This window comes from Pan troglodytes, chromosome 16 (assembly GCF_028858775.2).
Source record: "Pan troglodytes isolate AG18354 chromosome 16, NHGRI_mPanTro3-v2.0_pri, whole genome shotgun sequence".
In the NCBI taxonomy this organism is placed as follows: Eukaryota; Metazoa; Chordata; class Mammalia; order Primates; family Hominidae; genus Pan; species Pan troglodytes.
In genome coordinates, this window is record NC_072414.2 from 24,484,424 (window position 1) to 24,503,866 (window position 19,443).

Here is a 19,443-nt window from a genome sequence, read left to right on the forward strand (position 1 = left end):
TTAGTTTGTCAACTATAGTATAATCTCACACATCTGAAAAATGGGAACGTCTATTCTATAAAGTCTTATTTTTGCAATAATTTTAATTTTAAATCAAGCCAATGTTAGCATTATTAGTGAAAACAAAAGAAAATTGTATTATTTATTATTAAACCTAATTTGAGAGTGAAATAAATTGTATTAATTTTTTTAACCAAGAAAAGATGCACCTTGTAAACCAAGAGATGATTATGAAAGTGATTCTGAGGACATGAAGACCAAAGGAGTTTGTCCTCGTTTTACTCAGAAGTACTATTTCTAATGGACAGATGATCCCTGACATACAATGGTTTGACTTATAATTTTTTGACTTTATGATGGTGTGAAAGTGATATGCATTCAGCAGAAACCATACTTCAGTATTCAATACATTACATGAGATATTCAACACTTTAAAGTGGGTTTGTGAGAGATAATTTTTGCCCAATGGAAGGTGAATGTAAATTTTCTGAGAATGTTTAAGGTAAGCTAGGCTAAGCTATGATGTTAGCTTAGGTGTATTAAATGCATTTTAATTTAATTTAATTTAATTTTATGTTTTGAGACAGTGTGTTTTGTTCTTGTCACCCAGGCTGGAGTGCAATGGCATGATCTCGGCTCACTGCGACCTCTGCCTCTTGGGTTCAAGCGATTTTCTTGCCTCAGCCTTCCCAGTAGCTGGGATTACAGGTGCGCACCAACATGCCTGGCTAATTTTTGTATTTTTAGTAGAGACAGGGTTTCCCCATGTTGGCCAGGCTGGTCTCGAACTCCCGACCTCAGGTGATCCACCCGCCTCAGCCTCCCAAAGAGTTGGGATTACAGGCTGAGCCACTGCACCCGGCCTTAAATGCATTTTCGGCTTATATTTTCAACTGATGATGAGCTATAAGTCCTTTGTGAGTTGAGGATCATCTGTCTTGAATTTGGTTTTACAGGCATAACTGAAGGTGAAAGGACAGAATCACAGTGTGTTACTGGCACAGATGCATCGGCTAGTGAAGAAAGAAGACATTCAAACTGTAAGTTGCATTCACGTGGGAAGCACAAAGAATTAAATTCAAAACAATGAAACATTAGAGAAAAGCATGGAGTTAAAACACAACAGAATCAGATGTTTGCTATTTCTCATTTTAACACTAGTGCTTTGCGGGCTTCTAATAAAGTTGTACTCCAGGAGGCTAAGACTGAAAAGTGACACTGGTGAAAAATAGCATTGAAATAGTTCCTTAGAGAAGTTGGGTGAATGTGGGGCAAAGATGCCACTAAACTTTAATTTTCCATCGACACACAAATTCAAAGTTTTCCAGAGCTGGCAAGTAAAATGGAAGATCCACTCACAGGACACATGCAGTGTGTGAGGGGAATGCTTTTCAGCACTTCTTGATGGATGCACAAATAATGCCAACGTGGTAAATGTCTTTGGTAAACGTGCAATGGAATGTAGTGGTTGTGTGAAGGAAGAATTTTGTTTTCAGCTTCATTTTTGATAAACACAAGCAGCTCTGGACTGTGTGAAACCATGGAGCACCGCACAGTTAACAGAGGTGGTTTGGAGTTTTTTAGCTTTGCATGAGAGGATGTTCTGATGCAGAATCTACAGTGACAGGAAACCATTCTGGACAAGTTACAGAATTAAGGAGCTTGTGCCGGGATGGAAATAAATCAATGACTTCTGTCTTTGAGAAGGTTTTTCTCTGCTCCTCTGTGATGGTTAATTTTTTTTTTTTTTTTTTTTTTGAGATGGAGTCTCGCTCTGTCCTCCAGGCTGGAGTGCAGTGGCACCATCTCGGCTCACTGCAAGCTCTGCCTCCCGGGTTCATGCCATTCTCCTGCCTCAGCCTCCCAAGTAGCTGGGACTACAGGTGCCTGCAGCTAATTTTGTGTATTTTTAGTAGAGCCAGGTTTCACCATGTTGGCCAGGATGGTCTCAATCTCCTGACCTTGTGATCCACCCGCCTTGGCCTCCCAAAGTGCTGGGATTACAGGCATGAGCCACCATGCCCCATCTTTTTTTTTCCTTTTCTTTTTTTTTCTTTCTTTCTTTTTTTTTTTTTGTTAGTCCTTCCCTCCAGTGTCGTGGAGATAATTGGAAAATGTTTTAGAGCAAAAAAGTTTATTTCTCCTTCTTGTTGTTAGCAAAGAAATTTATTTTTCCTTCTTGTTATTTATTGGCCTTGGAGACATACACCAAATAGCTCATTCTACTTCTGAAATTTTGTTTTGATTTCCCTGGCCCTCCCCACGAAGTATTTCAGATCAGCAGGGAGTCAAGCATTGTCTGTCTATCTGTGAATAAAATATTTCAGGCTGCTTTTGCATAATATACATGCTCTTGCCTTTACGAGTCACACTCACATCTTCTGGTTTTGTAAGACACCAGGTAGAGAAGAAAACAATGTTTCTGAATTCTGCTTTATCAGCCCAGTAGAGAACTCCTCCCTTCCCTGAACTGAGGGCCACATCTAAGGGGTTGAAACAGGGCCAGTTACATTCTATGTTCCCAACATAATTGTCCATGCACGGATCCAATCAAGTTAAATGAGAAATAGGATATTTATTGTAAAAACAAGTTATTGCTACAATAATAATAATACTATAGTAATATTATTCTAATAATGATATTAGAATAAAAACTGGTTATTAAAGTACTAAACAGTTGAAAATCTAAATGTCTCACAAGGTCAACTATAGCAAGTATATAAGATTTAGCATTAGTCACACATCAAAAATTATATCCATAAAAGTAATGATATATGAAAACAGTTTATTGATACAGATATAACAAATATAACTAAACTGTGCTGAAATGTATTTTAAAATAAAATATGCCAAAATATTATTGATGATGACTTTGGATGATGGTATTACTACTAAGGTTTCAAATTTAATTTGCTTCTTACTTTTGAGTACTTTTATAAATTTTTAAGTAATAAAATTAGTGTGTTAAAAAATATCAAGTGATATCTAGAAATCAGAAGAAGGCATATTGCCAGAGGAGGACCGAGTTAGTAGATTTGAGGCTCCATTAAGTTTTGTTTATGATCAAAAACCAAACAAAAACCAGGCAACAGTGGCAAAAAATATCTCACTCCCTTCCTGGAAAAGTAAATGAAACTACAAAGAATTTCCAAACTTAAAAACTATACATTTCAAGTCTGTTCATAACTAGTGAAGTCACAGTTTCTGAAAGCAATGATAAAATTTTAATTGATATTTAATTCATATTTTTTGTTTAAAAAACTATCAGTATTGGAAGATAAATTTCATGGGAAAAGCATTGAATCATTAAGTTTTGCAGTCACAAAGGTAAATATAATTTGCTTAATGCTGCCCTCAGCTTACAATGAGTCTTTAGTATTTTCTAAGCTATGAGTTCACCAAAATATAGGATTGTTTTGCTGCATATAATTTGCTCAGTGATCAAACACAAAGGAGTTACCTATGTTAAGATGTGAATAATAAATTTATGCAAAATTTATGAAAGTGTACATTGGAAAGACAATAAAACTTTCCATTAAATTGGTGGGAAAGGAGCTCAAAACCTAGCTGGGTGATTCAGTATTTTAATGACTTCCTGCTTTACTGCAAAACCTCTCTCTTCATTCGGTGTTGGTAGTTTGAGCCCCTGTTAAGGATATAGGCTCACAATGAAGCTTCTCTAAATTTCTGGACCTCTGTCATGCTGGCATGTATGTCATTCTCCTTTAGGAATGATGAGGAGACTGGAAAGCGGTTGCTCCAAGGGAAGGGATAATTTTGCAAACCTGAGCTGTCTAAGCTCAGCATGAATTGGAGTGGGCTGCTGACTCAGGCTAGCAGAGGCAGCCAGGAAACATGCAAATCTGCAATCCATTCTGCCAGGTCTGTCCCAGCAGGTGTCACTAAAGGCACCCCTGTGTGCTTGTCACTGTGGCAGCCTTGACAAGGAAGGTGGAAAGGAAAGAGACCCAGTGCTGAACTCCAAGCAGAGATGGGGCTTTCCTCTATGCATATTTCCCTCCCCTCCCAGCCCGCATTTCCAATAACATATTGATTTATATTTGTATTATGAAACAAAAGTGGTTGTAATCAGATGTTCTTTCCTTTTACACACAATGTTAGCTCCTATTTCCATTCCTAACTGAACAATGTCTAAAGAGGTACTTAAACTGATGTAAAACGCAGATAATCTTATGACCAAATGCTTAGCGCAAGAAAAAACTTCAATTTGCAAGAGAAGTCCCTCCAAATACAGAAAGGACCAGTATTGTAAGAGGTACCTTAACTAAAATGTAGCAATGTAAGGAGCAGAGCAGGAAGAACTTTTAAGTCTGAAACTTACAACAAGTCAATTTCATAGTCAGTTTCCCTGGGCCTTCCACAACAGCCTCCGGCATCTGTTTTCTCTACAATGGAGGTAACAATAGTAGCTATTTCAGAGTAGGAAATGGCTTAGAGCAGTGCTAGAATATGGTCGTGGCTATATAAAGTTTAGCTATTTGTATATTGTAAGAAACCTACGATGTGTTCTTTTATCGGTAGTCAGTAACGGATTTCTTGTGGGAAAGTAGCAGCCTCCTATGGGGGGAACACCTGCAGTTCCCACTAAGTGAACACTGGTGTCTGCTAACCTTTGCCTCTATTTGTCGCAATAATATACTGTCAAGCTGTTCCTTGAGTTAGCAATTTTATTTACATTCTTTTTCTTTTTTTTTCCTTTCCCTTTTCCTGCCACAGAGTCCCGCTCTGTCGCCCAGTCTGGAGTGCAGCAGCGCCATCATAGCTCACTGCCACCTAGAAGCCAGGGTGAAGCAATCCTCCTCCATCAGCCTTCAGAGTAGCTGGGACTACCTGCGCGGCTCACCACACCCGGCTAATCTTTGTGGTTTTTGTTTTGTTTTTCCGTTCTGGGTTTCCGCCGGGCGCAGTGGCTCAGGCCTGCAATCCCAGCACTTTGGAAGGCAGAGGTGGGCGGATCACCCGAGGTCGGAGACCAGCCTGACCAACATGAAGAAATCCCGTCTCTACTAAAAAAAAAAAAAAAAAGAAAAGAAAAACTACAAAATTAGCCGGATATGGTGGCTCATGCCTGTAATCCCAGCTACTAGGGAGGCCTAGGCAGGAGAATCACCTAAATCCGGGAGGCCGAGGTTGCGGTGAGCAAAGATCACACTATTGCACTCCAGCCTGGACAACAAGGCTGAAACTCCGTCTCAAAACAGAGACCGGGTTTCACCATGTTGCCCAGGCGGTCTGGAACTCCTAGGCTCAAGCGATCTGCCGCACTCGGCCTTCCAAAGTCCTGGGATCACAAGGGGGAGGCACCACGCCAGGCCGATCTATTCCTTTCTGGTTACTAACTTGGACCGGGGGCGCGGTGGCTCACGCCTGCAATCCCAGCACCCAGGGAGGCGGAGGCGGGCGGATCACCCGAGGTCAGGAGCTCGCGATCAGCCCGACCAACACGGAGAAACCCCGTCTGTACCAAAAAAATAAAACCAAAATTAACTGGCATGGTGGCTCATGCCTGCAATCCCAGCCACTCAGGAGGCTGAGGCAGGAGAACCACCTAAACCCGGGAGGTGGAGGCCGCGGTGAGTCGAGACCGCGCCACTGCACTCCAGCCTGGAAAACGAGCGAAACTCCACTCAAAAAAAAAAGACAGTGTTTCACCACGTTGCCCAGGCCGGTCTGGAAGTCCTAGGCTCAATCGATCGCCGCGCTCGGCCGTCCAAAGTACTGGGATCACAAGCATGAGCTACCACGCCAGGCCGACCTATTCCTTTCTGATTAATAAATTGGACCGGGCGTGGTGGCTCAGGCCTGCAATCCCAGCACCCCGGGAGGCAAGGCGGGCGAATCACCTGAGGTCCACAGTTTGAGAGCAGCCTGACCAAAAGTGAGAAACCCCGTCTCTAAAAAAAAAAAAAAAAAAAGCCGGGCATGGTGGCTCACGCCTGGAATCCCAGCACCCAGGGAGGTGGAGGCAGGTGGATCTCCCGAGGTCAGGAGCTCGAGATCAGCCCGACCAACACGGAGAAACCCCGTCTGTACAAAAAAAAAAACCAAAATTAGCTGGCATGGTGGCTCATGCCTGCAATCCCAGCCACTCAGGAGGCTTAGGCAGGAGAACCACCTAACCGGGAGGTGGAGGCCGCGGTGAGTCGAGACCGCGCCACTGCACTCCAGCCTGGAAAACAAGAGCGAAACTCCACTCAAAAAAAAAAAAAAAAAAAAAAAAAGACCGTGTTTCACCATGTTGTCCAGGCTGGTCTGGAACTCCTAGGCTCAAGTGATCCGCTGCGCTTGGCCGTCCAAAATCCTGGGATCACAAGGGTGAGCCACCACGCCAGGCCGATCTATTCCTTTCTGATTAATAAATTGCGCCGGGCATGGCCGCTGACGCCTGCAATCCCAGCACCCCCGGGAGGCTGAGGTGGGTAGATAACCTGAGGTCAGGAGTTTGAGACCAGCCTGACCAATATGGAGAAAACTGTCTCCACCAAAAAAAAAAAAAAAAAAAAAAAAATTAGTCAGGCATGGTGGCTCACTCCTGCAATCCCAGCCACTCGGGAGGCTGAGGCGGGAGGATCACTTAAAACCGGGAGGTGGAGGTTGCGGTGAGCCGTCATTGCACTCCAGCCTGGGCACCAAGAGCGAAACTCCATCTGAAAAACAAACAAACAACAACAAAAAAACAGGTTTCACCACGTTGCCCAGGCGGGTCTGGAACTCCCAGGCTCAAGCGATCTGCCTCGCTCCTGGGATTACACTGTGAGGGTTAATTTTATGTGCCATCTTGACTGGGCCACAGGGTGCTCGGATTAAACATTGTTTCTGGGTGTGTTTGTGAGTGTTTCCAGGTGACTTTAGCTTTTGAGTCAGTGAATTCAGTAACGTAGATGGCCCCATGGAGATGGACATCATCCAACCTGGTGAGGGCTTGAGTAGAACAAAGGGAGGAAGGGGAAATTTGCCCCATTTCTTTCTGCCTCTTTGCTTGTGCTGGGACATCTCATCTTCTGTCCTGGGACTGGGATGTACACCATCAGCTCTCCTGGTTTTCAGGCCTTCTGACTTGGACAGAATTAAATCACCAATTTTCCTGAGTGTTCCAGCTTCCAGATGGCACATTCTTTGCCTTCATAATAATGTAAGCCATGACCCCATAATAAATCTCTTTTTAAGAAAATGTGGGACGTATATATCATGGAATACTATGAAGCTATAAAAAGGAACAAAATCATGTCCTTTTCAGCAACATGGATGCAGTTGGAGGCCATAATCCTCAGGAAACTAACACAGAGACAGAAAACCAAATACTGCGTGTTCTCACTTGTAAGTGGGAGCTAATAATTAAGTCCTAATTCCTAGAACCTGTAGATGTTACCTCATTTGGAAAAAGCATATTTTCAGGTATGATTAAGTTAAGGATCTTGAGGAGAGATTATCCTGGATTGTCTCCGTGGGCATTAAATCCTGGCACATATATCCTTATAAGAGGGAGATAAAGGAGATTTAACTTCAGGCAGAAGAGAAGGAGGCCCTGTGACCAAGGAGGCAGAGCCTGGAGTGGTGGAGCTGCAAGCCAATGAATGCCAGCAGCCATCAGAAGCTGGGGAAGTCAGAGGATGGATTTTCCCCTCAGCCTCTGAGAGCACTGGCTCTGCTGATACCTAGATTTCAGCCCAGTGATACTGATTTTGGACTTCTGATATCCAAAACTGTGAGAAAATAAATTTCTGTTGTTTTAAGTCGCCACATTTTTGGTAATTTGCTCTAACAGCCACAGGAAACTAACATATATGCCTACCTGGGTCCAGTTGTGTCCTGTGACTCCTGCTTTCCTGGGACAGGCAGGTTGCTCCGTGCCTCCTGGCCATCCTACTGGGTGCTGGATGTTGCAGGCTGCTCCATGCCTGTTGGCCATTCCCTTTGGTGCTGGACAGCACTCACGTTGTGAAATCCACTGGCTCTGTGAAAAACACCTGGAAATGTTACCGGGAGAGGGGTTAGTTCTCTTTTTGGCAACCCATGTTATTGCTTATGGCTTAATATCTGTGCCTCCAAGATCCCTTCTCTCTGCCTTCATCGATGCCAGGAAAGCAGTCACCTTTTGCCTTTCTTTGCTTCTCAGCAAGTGGCATGTCTCCATGTCACTTTAAGCATCAAGCACACGGAGCCCAATAAGATGCTGAAAAGTGTCTGCCTACAAGGTTACAAGGTGGTGGAGACATTCTGAGCCGGTAACTGCAGGGCTCAGTAAAACCGCTACAGGAAATCTCAAGTTCAAAATGCTGAAGTGAAAAATGGGTGATCACAACGAAGGGAAACACAAACCCCTTCTTTTAAAAACATTATGGTGATAAGGCACAACGTAAAAATTACCATATTAACCACTTGTAAGTATACAGTGCAGTAGTGTTAAAAATATACATGTTGAGTAACGAGTTTCTAGAACTTGCTTCTCTTGGAGAACTGAAACTATAGCCACTATACAACAACTCCCCATTTCTCTATCCCCTGGCTTATGGAAACAACCGCTCTATTTTTTGTTTCTATGATTTTGACTAATTTTGAACCTAATGTAAGAGAAATCGTACAGCATTTGTCTTTGTGTGATGGGCTGATTTCAATTAGTGTAATGTTTTCAAGGTTCATCTATATTGCAGCATGTGACAGGGCTTCTTTCTTTTTTAAGGCTGATAATTTTATAGTATTTGGTTGCATGGATAGACCACATTTATTTATTCATTTATTTATTTATTTATTTATTTATTGAGACAATCTCACTCTGTTGCCCAGGCTGGGGTGCGGCGGCATGATCATGGCTCACTGCAGTCTGAATCTCACATTCTCAAGCGATCCTGCCGCCTCAGCCTCCTGAGTAGCTGTGACTACAGGCACATGACACCATGCCTGGATATTCATCTTTCTGTGTAACTGGTTGAGAAACAGGGGAGTAACAGTGAAGAAACGGTCTTAGAATAAATCTGGTGACAGCAGAAGAGAATATGAGACAGATTGTGCTCACAGAGCCTTGAAGAGTGTGACAGTATTTGAGGGCCACGCTGTTGTCTTAGAGTGAAGTGAGGAGAACCTGCACTGGTTTGGTAGTCATGGGAATGGAAGGAGGAAAGAAATGTGAAAGCTTATCGGTGGCAGAGTCAAAATGGCTTGGTCTTTGTAGTCAACGATTAAGTGAGAAGGAGGAATTACTGGCTGACTTAGAAGAAGTAAAAAATGTGAAATACCGATAAAACACAAATCTCGTGATTTTAGTCAGCGTAAAGACTAAGCATTGTGTGATTCTAGATATATTATTAAGCAGTTTTGTTCCAGTATTTTATATCCCATATCTTGTAGCTATGACCCTATTTCTTTGTTTCTTGACATAGACAAACATTTTTTAAACTAAGAGCTTTATTGTGATACAGTTTTTGTATGATAAGCCTCACCCTTCAAGTGTACAGTTCAGTGGTTTTTAGTATATTCAGAGTTATGCAGCCATTACCACTCCCTAATTTCAGAACATTTTCATCTCCCCAAAAAGAACCCCGTACCCACTAGCAGTCACTCCCTGTACCTCTCTCCCCCACCATTGATCCTGGCAACCTCTGATCTAACTTCTATCTCTGTAGATTTGCCTATCCTGGGCATTTCATATAAATAGAATCATACAAAAGTGGCATTTTGTGACTGATTTTTCTTTACAGTGATTATAAATCAAATGCCTGAAGACGCTAAGCTTAGGATAGTGTTTGCTGTACAACTTTGATAACTGAACTTTTGTAAAGCTGAAAATGTGACTGTGTGTGTATATGTGGCATATTATCCTTAGATGATCCTTACTTTGATTATTAATAATTTTTTCCCCTAGTAATCTTCAACTGTCTCAATATTCAGCAGGAACCCCTTGGAGACAAAGATCAGTACGAATTTGGAACACCTATTGACAAAATGAATGTAATTTAATTTAGTACAGTAGTAAAGTCAACCACTTTTAGGTGTTGATGCTGCTGAAAGTGTATATTAAGGAAAAGTTTACTTACCTTACTTTTTGTGGAGGTGCTAGAACTACTTCTGTCTTGTGTTTAGATTTCAACAAACCTTTGCATGGGCATTATGTGGTTGCACAAATGTACTTCGTTTTGACCTGAAAATGCAAAAACTTCCTTTCTTCCCACTTTCTGAGACTCTGCAACCTTAAAGGAAGAGTGGGGTTCTTTAAAGGAAAGGTGGTGGTGGTTGGGTCATGGGTAACAATGTCTACTGTGTACTTCCTTTCCCAAAACAAGTCCCTGTCTACCGTCAGCATTTCCAAAATTTGAAGATCAAGTGTGGTGTTAACTCATGAACTAATGACTAGACTTTGAGCGGTTGTGGAAGCAAAATCTCAGTGAGTGCCTGGATGTTCTAATTCTGTTAAGTCAGTGAGTGCATATTCTGTACAATACTCTCTTAGCCCAGTGGCAGGTTTAAGGAGTGAGAGAGAGAGTTCTATGTTTCGGAAATCAAATACACAAAGAATAAAAATTTTTAATCCCATGAATCTTTGCCCGAGTTTAATTTTTTGGAGAGTTTTTCTTTTAGATTTTCTTTCCCTTCCATTAAACTTTTACTTAGAAAGGTCCCAGGGTTTGGGCAAAGCAAGTGGGAAAGACACTTGCTTGGATTCTCCAGGATAAGGGATTGAAGGGACTTCTTTCCCTCATTTTATTATTGAATAATGTCACAATGACAATTATTAAGGTGAATAGTCTACAGTGGAAGTTTTTAGATGCCTTGTCTGCAAAATAATTTGGTTTAGTCAACCAAGGATGCCTTTGGTTAGCTGGAATGGGAGATGTGCAGGTTAGAGTGGTCTTGGCAAGTCTTCCAGGGGGAAATACAGCATTTGGAAGGGTAGGAAGCAGAAGGAATCTCAGGCAAGGGAAAGGCGTGGGCAGAGCCCCGGAGGACAGAACAGGTTGTGGTGGACTTGGTGTCCACATAGACCTAATTAGTGGTCTTAGCTTTTGTGTTTTCAAAATTACCACAGTTTGTGTTCTAAAACTGTCATTCTCTTGATTTTATTTTAGACATACTATCTGTGTATTTTGAAATTTAAAATAACAGTAAAGGAGAAACGAATTTATTTTGTTTGAGAAAGAGTTAAAAGGTTAAAACATCTTGATCTTAATAATTTTCTAATGGGAGATTTGGTACACCCCCAGAAGTTGTCTTTGGTTCAGAGAATAGTCTTCAGATGTAGAAAGGACTTGAGAAGTCCCAGAGAGGTGCTGCATGGTCTGAACCATTTGATTCTCACGACAGAATGGATAAAAACAATTTGAACCAGGAAACCATGCAGATGTTCATATTTTGGATAGGGTAAGGTCAGTGCCGTCGTCAGAGGAAAAGCTCTCGGCCATCACAGGATGGGAGAGAAAGTTTGAGTTGTGAAGAATACTCAAATGCCGTTTAAGGAAACGGGTTCTTCTGCACCTATTCTTTGGAATATTTAGGGCTAAGTTCTTAGTTTTTGACATCATAAAAATGTCAAAGTATTCTGTTCTAAGAGCCATTTCAAACAACTGACTAGAATTTCAGAGCAATTACGTGAGAGTAATACCATTAAAATGTTTAAGTTACCCATAGTCCTATATCCCTAGCAAGTATGTTCACGCTTGCATGTTCTCTTCTCATCTTTACTGTGTGCATACTTTCTTAGTAATGGCACGTAGACATTGTTTAAGCAGGAATAATTCTCGAGATAATTTTGTATGTTTCCTTTTTTCTTTTTAAGGTAGTTATTGGGTGGAGGAGCATTATATTTGCAACTTCTCGCAAAACACGTGATTATTTTCTTATAATACTCAATTTTCACCCTCAATAGAGTGTTTCGATTACGTAAGTTAGGTTGTAAGTAGAAGGTTCTCTTAGAGAAATTTTAGTGTTTTTCTTCATAGCTCCTACTTTCAAGAATGAAAAAGGTAAACCAGTAAAATGACACTGTACTTGGTGCTGAATCTATGCTGGGATAGGCATTAAGAGTGACCTTTATTTAAGGTTCTAATTTGCTCATGTTGGGCTCTTAGAATGTCAGTTTGTTGCTTTTTGTGAGATTCTGGAAATGGTCCAATTTTACTTTTTCCCGTTGACTCCAGACTTTTTAACACTGATCTGCTGCTGTTGAGGCATATGCCATTTTGTTAGGCCTCCTCAAGTGGGAATCAGGAATGCTGCTGTGTTCCAGAGATGTTTTGTTCTTCCTGTAGGGCTGAAGCAGTGCCTACTCAATAGAACCAGTCATCGTGCAAAGAAATGCCGCCTGACTCAAAGGCAAAGCCAGAGTGCAGCTTGGAGCAAAGAAGGTATTTTATTAAGAATTTTACATAAACCATAAGATATATTTTATATTACTTTGCGAGCCTTCTTCCTGTCTTGACTTAATTCTTTTTGAGAGAATTCATTTCATTTTCATTTGGTTTGTTTTCTTCTTGTTACAAAGATGATCTATAGAAAATATAGAAGTATAAGAAAATTAAAGATACTAACTGATAATTGCTTAATGATTTAGTATCTGCTTGTTTAGTCTTTGTTATATTTACAGTAGGCAAACATGTCTACCGTTGTAAATGTATTACTGGTATGTATACCCTAGTAAGTTAAAAGTTATACGTACTTTGAAGTTTTGCAAAATTGAGTTCATATTATAGAATTAATTCCTGATGAACTTTTATGTGCTAGGCACTGGTCTTTTTATTTAATTATTTATTTTTACTTTTTTTTCCTCTGTGCCTATGCTTACCAAGTCTTCTTATTTTTTACTTTTTATTAAGTCTTTTAATCCTCTGGATAAATTAAAAAGAGGGTATTATTAATATCTGCATTTTGTAGATGAGGTAACTGAAGGTAGGTAACTTGTCCAAGGTCACAGGTGGCAGAGCAAGGATTAAAACTAGACAGTCTGACTGCCCAAGGCCCAACGAAGAGGAGCTGAGAGCAAGCCACTGGGCAGAAGGATGTTGGTCAGGCTGGTTTCCTGTTCAGTTAACAGGAAACGCAGGCTTAACCTTAATTCTAGGACGTTACCAAGAAAGCCTTCCAAAGCCATAGGTTTTTTACCATGACCATGACTTTTTTTTTTTTTTTTTTTTTTGAAACAGAGTCTCACTGTGTAGCCCAGGCTGGAGTGCAGTGGCGCGATCTCGGTTCACTGCAGCCTACCTCTCTTGACAGTCCGCTGGTTAAAGTGATTCTCCTGTCTCAGCCTCCCGAGTAGCTGAAATTACAGGCGCCGGCCACCACGCCTGGCTAGCTTTTGTGTTTTTAGTAGAGACGGGGTTTCACCGTGTTGGCCAGGCTGGTCTTGAACTCCTGACCTCAAATGACCCACCTCTGCCTCCCAAAGTGCTGGGATTCCAGGCGTGAGCCACCGTGCCAGGACCCAAGGCCCTTAAGTTTTAATGTCTCATTCTTCAGTCAGGTTTTCCTTGTTCCTGCGTGTTCAGCCATTTGTTTTTAAGTTTGTGTTGAAGGAGAAACTAACAATGAAAATGGACTTGTCGACGGAAGAAAAGTAGGAATGCAGCCTCTGGTGCTGTTTGAGTGATCCCTCTGCCCCAGGCCTGGCTGCGCACTGCTGTGTTCTGGAAAGGCGCATTGTGCCCTCGCTGTGGCAGGTAAGAGTCCTGTACAGGTGCTCTGCACACTTTACCTTTCAGGCTTCTGTATCAGCTGTTTTTCCCTTGTAGAATGTGCCCCTGACCTGTGCCCCTGACTTCCACCCCTTAACCCTACCCAATACATCTTTACATGTCTGACCATCAAGACTCTTCTGGGTCATATTCAGTTCATGCTGATATTTTCCCTTCCTCCCCTCTTTAGTGCTTACTATTTTTGCTTTGGTCATGTTATGCTATATTCTTTAAGCCTTTAAAAATTTTGTTGTATCATGGCAGGGGAGAATATTTTATAATTATGCTTTGTGCGTTTTATCTTCCACTCAATGAATGCTTGGTAAATATTTGTTTTATTGAGTATATGACCCTTTTCTAGCTATACTGTGAACAAAAATGTTAACTGTCTTGTAAGTTAACTGCTAAGAATTTGTCAAAAGTGCAGAGATGACATCCAGAACTTGTCAGAATATTACAAAAAGGTCTCTAAGGGCTTGATGGAGGTCTGTAAATTGACTTCATGTGAAAGAGTGTAAGAAGTGAAAATGTGAAGCATGACTGGAGAGCCGGAGTGATAAAGCAAGGGTCCCTTTCTCCAGATCCTTTGTAACAGTGTCATGTGACCTCTTCTAGATCATTCTGAAAGACGATGCCAGCTCGGAACCTAGGAAAGCATCCAGTGGGTTTCTGCATGTTAGGTGGTTCAAATCCTCATTAGCACCTTTGTTTTCTCTGCCTCAGTTTGCTTACAGTGATGTTCTCAGTAGCTGTAATTGCTGTCTGTCTTTGAATATTTAAGCATTTTTTTTTTAGATCACAGGGTATATGTGCATTTTTATTTTACCAAGTGTTAGAATTTTTACTCTGCCTTTGTGGGCTCTGGGTTAGCTACTTGGCTGTTTCATCGTAAAATGATTAGCAGGAAAAACTGTGTGTGTGTGTGTGTGTGTGTGTGTGTGTGTGTGTGTATTTTAAGTTTCTTAATTGGGTTGGTACATGTAAACCATTTAGAACAGTGCCTGCTGCATACCACATCCCCATCAGTATTCACGTCTCTCATATTCTACCCTCACACTTGATTGATAGTTTGCTTGATTATGTATTTCTAGGTTGAGGATAATTTTACCTTAGAATTTCAAAGTCTGTGCTGTTGTCTTCTAACCAGTCGTGGTGGTGAAGCCTCATGCCATCCTGAGTTTCACTTATTTATGCATGAGTTTCTCCCTGGAAGCTTTTAGGAGTTTGTCTTTTCCTTGGTGAGCTGAAATAGCACAACAGTGTACTTAGTGTGGGTCTTTTTTCATTCATTATGCTGGGTACACCAAATGAACAGGCCTATGGATAGGCTCTTTCAAAGTTGGAGTCTTGAATCTTGTCATATTTTTGTTGTTAACTTTCTCTTTTCCATTTTATTTGTTCATTTGGAAGTGTCTGTTAATTGGATTTTAGACCTCTTGTCTTGAGTCTTGTATCTCGCGTTATTTCTAAATGTTTTTTAAATTTTCAGTTCTGGAATATTTTCTTATCTTTTGACTTTCAGGAAATTTTATTTGGACTGTCATAACTTTAAGTTTTGTTTTGGTTATTTATTGTTGCTTAACCAATTATCCCAAAACTTAATGGCCTAAAACTACACATCTGTCTATCTGTCACTACTGTATGGATTACCTGGGGCTAGCTGGACAGTTTTTCTGCTGGTCTCATTTGGCAGCTCTCACTGTGTGGTTAAACAGTGTCAGGGACTGGTCATCTGGATGCTCAGCTGCAGTGGAATGTCTGAGACGGCTTCTTCACCCACAGGTCTGCTGCCTTGGTAATTCTTGATGTGGCCTTTCTCTCTGCATAGCATCTCATCCTCTCGGATCTCTTCATGTGGCTTTTCTTTCTCCAAGAAGGTAGTCAATTCTTATTTTTGGCTTCCAGAAGCACAGAAATGGAGCTGCCAGGAGTTCTTAAGGCTTAGACCTGGAACAGGTCCAGTGTCATTTCTACCACATGCTATAGGTTAAAGTGAGTGTTGGGGCCAACCCAGATTGACTATGGGATGGGCCTGTCTAAGGACATGATGACAGGAGGTATGGCTCATTGGAGACCAACTCCCAAGATGAAGCATGAGTTCTAAGAACTTTTTCTTCTCTGATTATTTCTTATTCATATTGTTTTGTTTTATACATGTAATATATTCACAAGTGTCTTTATGAAGTGATTTTGATACTCTTTGTCTTCTCCCTGGCATCTCCTTGTTCTTTAATAATTCTTTTCCTTAGTTTATTTTGGTCTTATTTTTCTTTTTAAAGCCTTTCCTTAAATATCTATTCTATGTTGCTTATCATTTGTTGTCTTTTTTTTTTTTTTTTTTTTGAGACCCAGTTTTGCTCTTGTTCCCTAGGCTGGAGTACAGTGATGTGATCTCGGCTCACCACAACCTCTGCCTCCAAGGTTCAAGCAGTTCTCCTGCCTCAGCCTCCCAAGTAGCTGGGATTACAGGCATGTGCTACCACGCCCAGCTAATTTGTGTATTTTTAGTAGAGATGGGATTTCTCCATGTTGGTCAGTCTGGTCTGGAACTCCCAACCTCAGGTGATCCACCCACCTCGGCCTCCCAAAGTGCGGGATTACAGACATGAGCCACCGCGCCTGACCTGTAGTCTTTTTTCCATTCCTTTATTTGTTCATTCATATTTGAGAGAGGTACTAAAAGACTGGGAGCCGGGGTGTGGTGGCTCACACGTATAATCTCAGTGCTTTGGGAGACGGAAGTGGGAGGATCACTTGAGCCCAGGAGCTCAAGACTAGTTTGGGCAACATAGTGAGACCCCATCTTTACAAAAAAAAAAAAAAAATAGCTAGGTGTGGTGACACCCATCTGCAGTCCCAGCTACTTGGGAGGCTGAGGCAGGAGGATTGCTTGAGCCCAGGAGGTTGAGGCTGCAGTGAGCTCTGATCATGCCACTGCATTCCTGCATTCCAGCCTGGGCGAAAGAGCAAGACCCTGTCTCAAAAAAAAAAAAAATAAAATAAAAATAAATAAAAATTGATTGGGAGTTCTTTGTGGCCAAGACTTGTCAACTGATAGCTTTAAGGGGAATGTATGCTGATTCCTAATTGTTATCCTCCATCCGTCTATCTTATCTCCTGTTGCAATCTTAAATGATGGCTGGGTAACTACTCCATTCCTCTGGATGTAAAATCTACATTCTCTTGCCTGAGGTAGATATGTTTGCTTGGGTTCTGTTTAAGGAGATGGGGCCAGCAGTGTGTTTCAGGGCCTGTAAAATGTGTTCTCTATCCGGGCTTTTGCTTAATCTCTGTTTTCAGTCTTGCCTATCAGTCCCATTGTCGGGGGTACCTCGTGTCTGAGTCTAGAACCTTTCCAGGTTGCTGTGGGACAAATTAGCCTCCTTGTTCTCAGTATCCCCCTGACCTCCACCTTTGTTGCTTTGCTCCATGAATTAACCATTTTCCATGTACTGTCATTGTCTAATGAAGATGAATTGTCTTCTGTTGGTAACCCCATTCCTTTTTTGTAATTGTGTGCTTATACAATGTTTATTCTTCACTGTATTTCTATTGGAGCCTCCGGACAAAGAGCAGATGGTGAGAATCTGTGTTCAGTGTTAAGTTTTCCTTCTGTAAGACATGTGCAACTTGTGTTTTTCACTGAATAGATCATGGACTTAATGCATATAGAGCTACTTTGTTTTTCATGATTGTGCCTTCAATTATATGTAGAAATATAATTTGTGAATTGCCTGATGAAATTTTCCTAATTTTGAATTATCTTTGCATTCGTATAATAAACACTGTTAGAATGGCTATGGTAATATTTTATTTTTGCATTTTTACTTCTGTATGAAATAAGATTATAGTTTTGTTTGTTTCCTTTAAGGCTGTTATTTCATTTCAGTATCAAGGGTATGCAGGACTGAGGTGGGAAGCTTTACATCTTTTTTCTAAGATCTAGGATGTAGATCTGGTTTACACAGTAATTTTCAACTGCAGGAGTATTTTGCCTCCTATGGGACGTTTGGAAATATCTGGAGACATTTTTGTGGTCACAACTGGTCATGGTCGGGAGGTCTCACTGGCATTCTGTGGGTAGAGGGAATGTTACTAAATGCCCGACAACACACCAGGGGAACCCTCCACAAAGAATTATCTGGCCCAATATATCAATATTGCTGAGGCTGACAAATTCTGGTTTAAATAAATATCCAATTTGGAGGATGAGTCTTTGTCTTTTTCCTTCTTCTGCGTATTGGTCTCCAGATTTCCCACTTCTTCAGTTAGTTTTCGTAACTGTAGGTTCTTAAAAAAAAAAGAACACTTTGGCCGGGTGCGATGGCTCATGCCTGTAATCCCAGCACTTTGGGAGGCCGAGGCGGGTGGATCACGAGGTCAGGAGATCGAGACCATCCTGGCTAACATGGTGAAACCCCGTCTCTACTAAGCCAAAATACAAAAAATTAGCCAGGCGTGGTGGCGGGCGCCTGTAGTCCCAGCTACTCGGGAGGTTGAGGCAGGAGAATGTTGTGAACCCGGGAGGCGGAGCTTGCAGTGAGCCAAGATCACGCCACTGCACTCCAGCGTGGGTGACAGAGCGAGACTCCGTCTCAAAAAAAAAAAAAAAAAAAAATGAACATGTCATCCATACTTCTAAGGTGTTGTAAAGATGTGTAAAGTTTTCACTTTTTGCATCATATTCACATGTGGCTATATGCCCTTTTCTCTTCAAAGTTTTCTTTATCTTGATTACTTATCAGAGGCTTGACTGTTTTATTATCTCAGTCTTTTGAAAGAATCCTCCTTTAGTTTTATTTTTTAAATCTAGTGGTTTTTCTTTTTCCTTTTTCCTTACGTCTTAATTATTTCCCCCTTTTTGTTTGTTTTGCTTTTCCCAGTTTAGTGGATCAATGTAATTTAAATTGCTTTTTAAACAAACGTGTAAGGGTATACATTTTCGTTGGGTGCTGTTTGACTTTGTTGCACAAGTTTTAAAATCTATTTTTTAATAGTTTGTATTTTCTAAATTATTTTATTGCATCTTTTGTTCACATTGCTCTTACTATTAATTTTTTATTTTTATTAATTAATTAATTAATTAATTAAGATGGAGTCTTGCTCTGTAGCCCAGGCTGGAGTGCAGCGGCATGATCTTGGCTCACTGCAAGCTCCACCTCGGGGGTTCATGTCATTCTCCTGCCTCAGCCTCCCAAGTAGCTGAGACTACAGCTGCCTGCCCCCACATCTGGCCTTTTTTGTATTTTTAGTAGAGATGGGGTTTCACCGTGTTAGCCAGGATGGTCTCGATCTCCTGACCTCATGATCCACCCACCTTGGACTCTCAAAGTCCTGGAATTACAGGCATGAGCCACTGCACCCGGCCCAAAAGCTTGGTGTTTTTACAGATATTAGACATGTTTCTTGTTTAAGAAAAAAAAATCTTAACGAAAACGTAGGAGAATAAGAGAAACATTTTTCCAAAAAAGAGAAATCATTGTGATTATTTTATCTTATTAGAATGTTGGATAATATAGTCTGCTTCATTAACCATCAAGCATGCTATGCATTTTCCGTTTTTATTGGATCTGTATCTCAGTTAAGGTAATACTGATAATTTTTGTACTGTAATCAAAGATGAAAAATATAGGCCAAAATCATAGACCTTGCATAGAAGCTGGATAATGAAGACAACTATGGAGAAAAACATAGATACACACACACACGGACACACATATATATAAAGTATACACACATATATTTTTTAAAGTTTTAAAGC

The 19,443-nt window shown here is 41.0% G+C and overlaps 1 protein-coding gene across 1 annotated transcript in view; it reads left to right on the forward strand.

Moving 5' to 3' along the window:
* Positions 1-17,480, forward strand: part of LOC107966661 (U3 small nucleolar ribonucleoprotein protein MPP10) — a 54,601-nt gene extending 37,121 nt beyond the window's left edge. Inside the window, 5 exon segments of the mRNA XM_063794421.1 lie at positions 611-708; positions 957-1,040; positions 12,261-12,356; positions 13,152-13,667; positions 16,054-17,480. The gene's annotated coding sequence lies outside the window, so the exon portion shown is untranslated.
* The last annotated feature ends 1,963 nt before the right edge of the window (positions 17,481-19,443 follow it).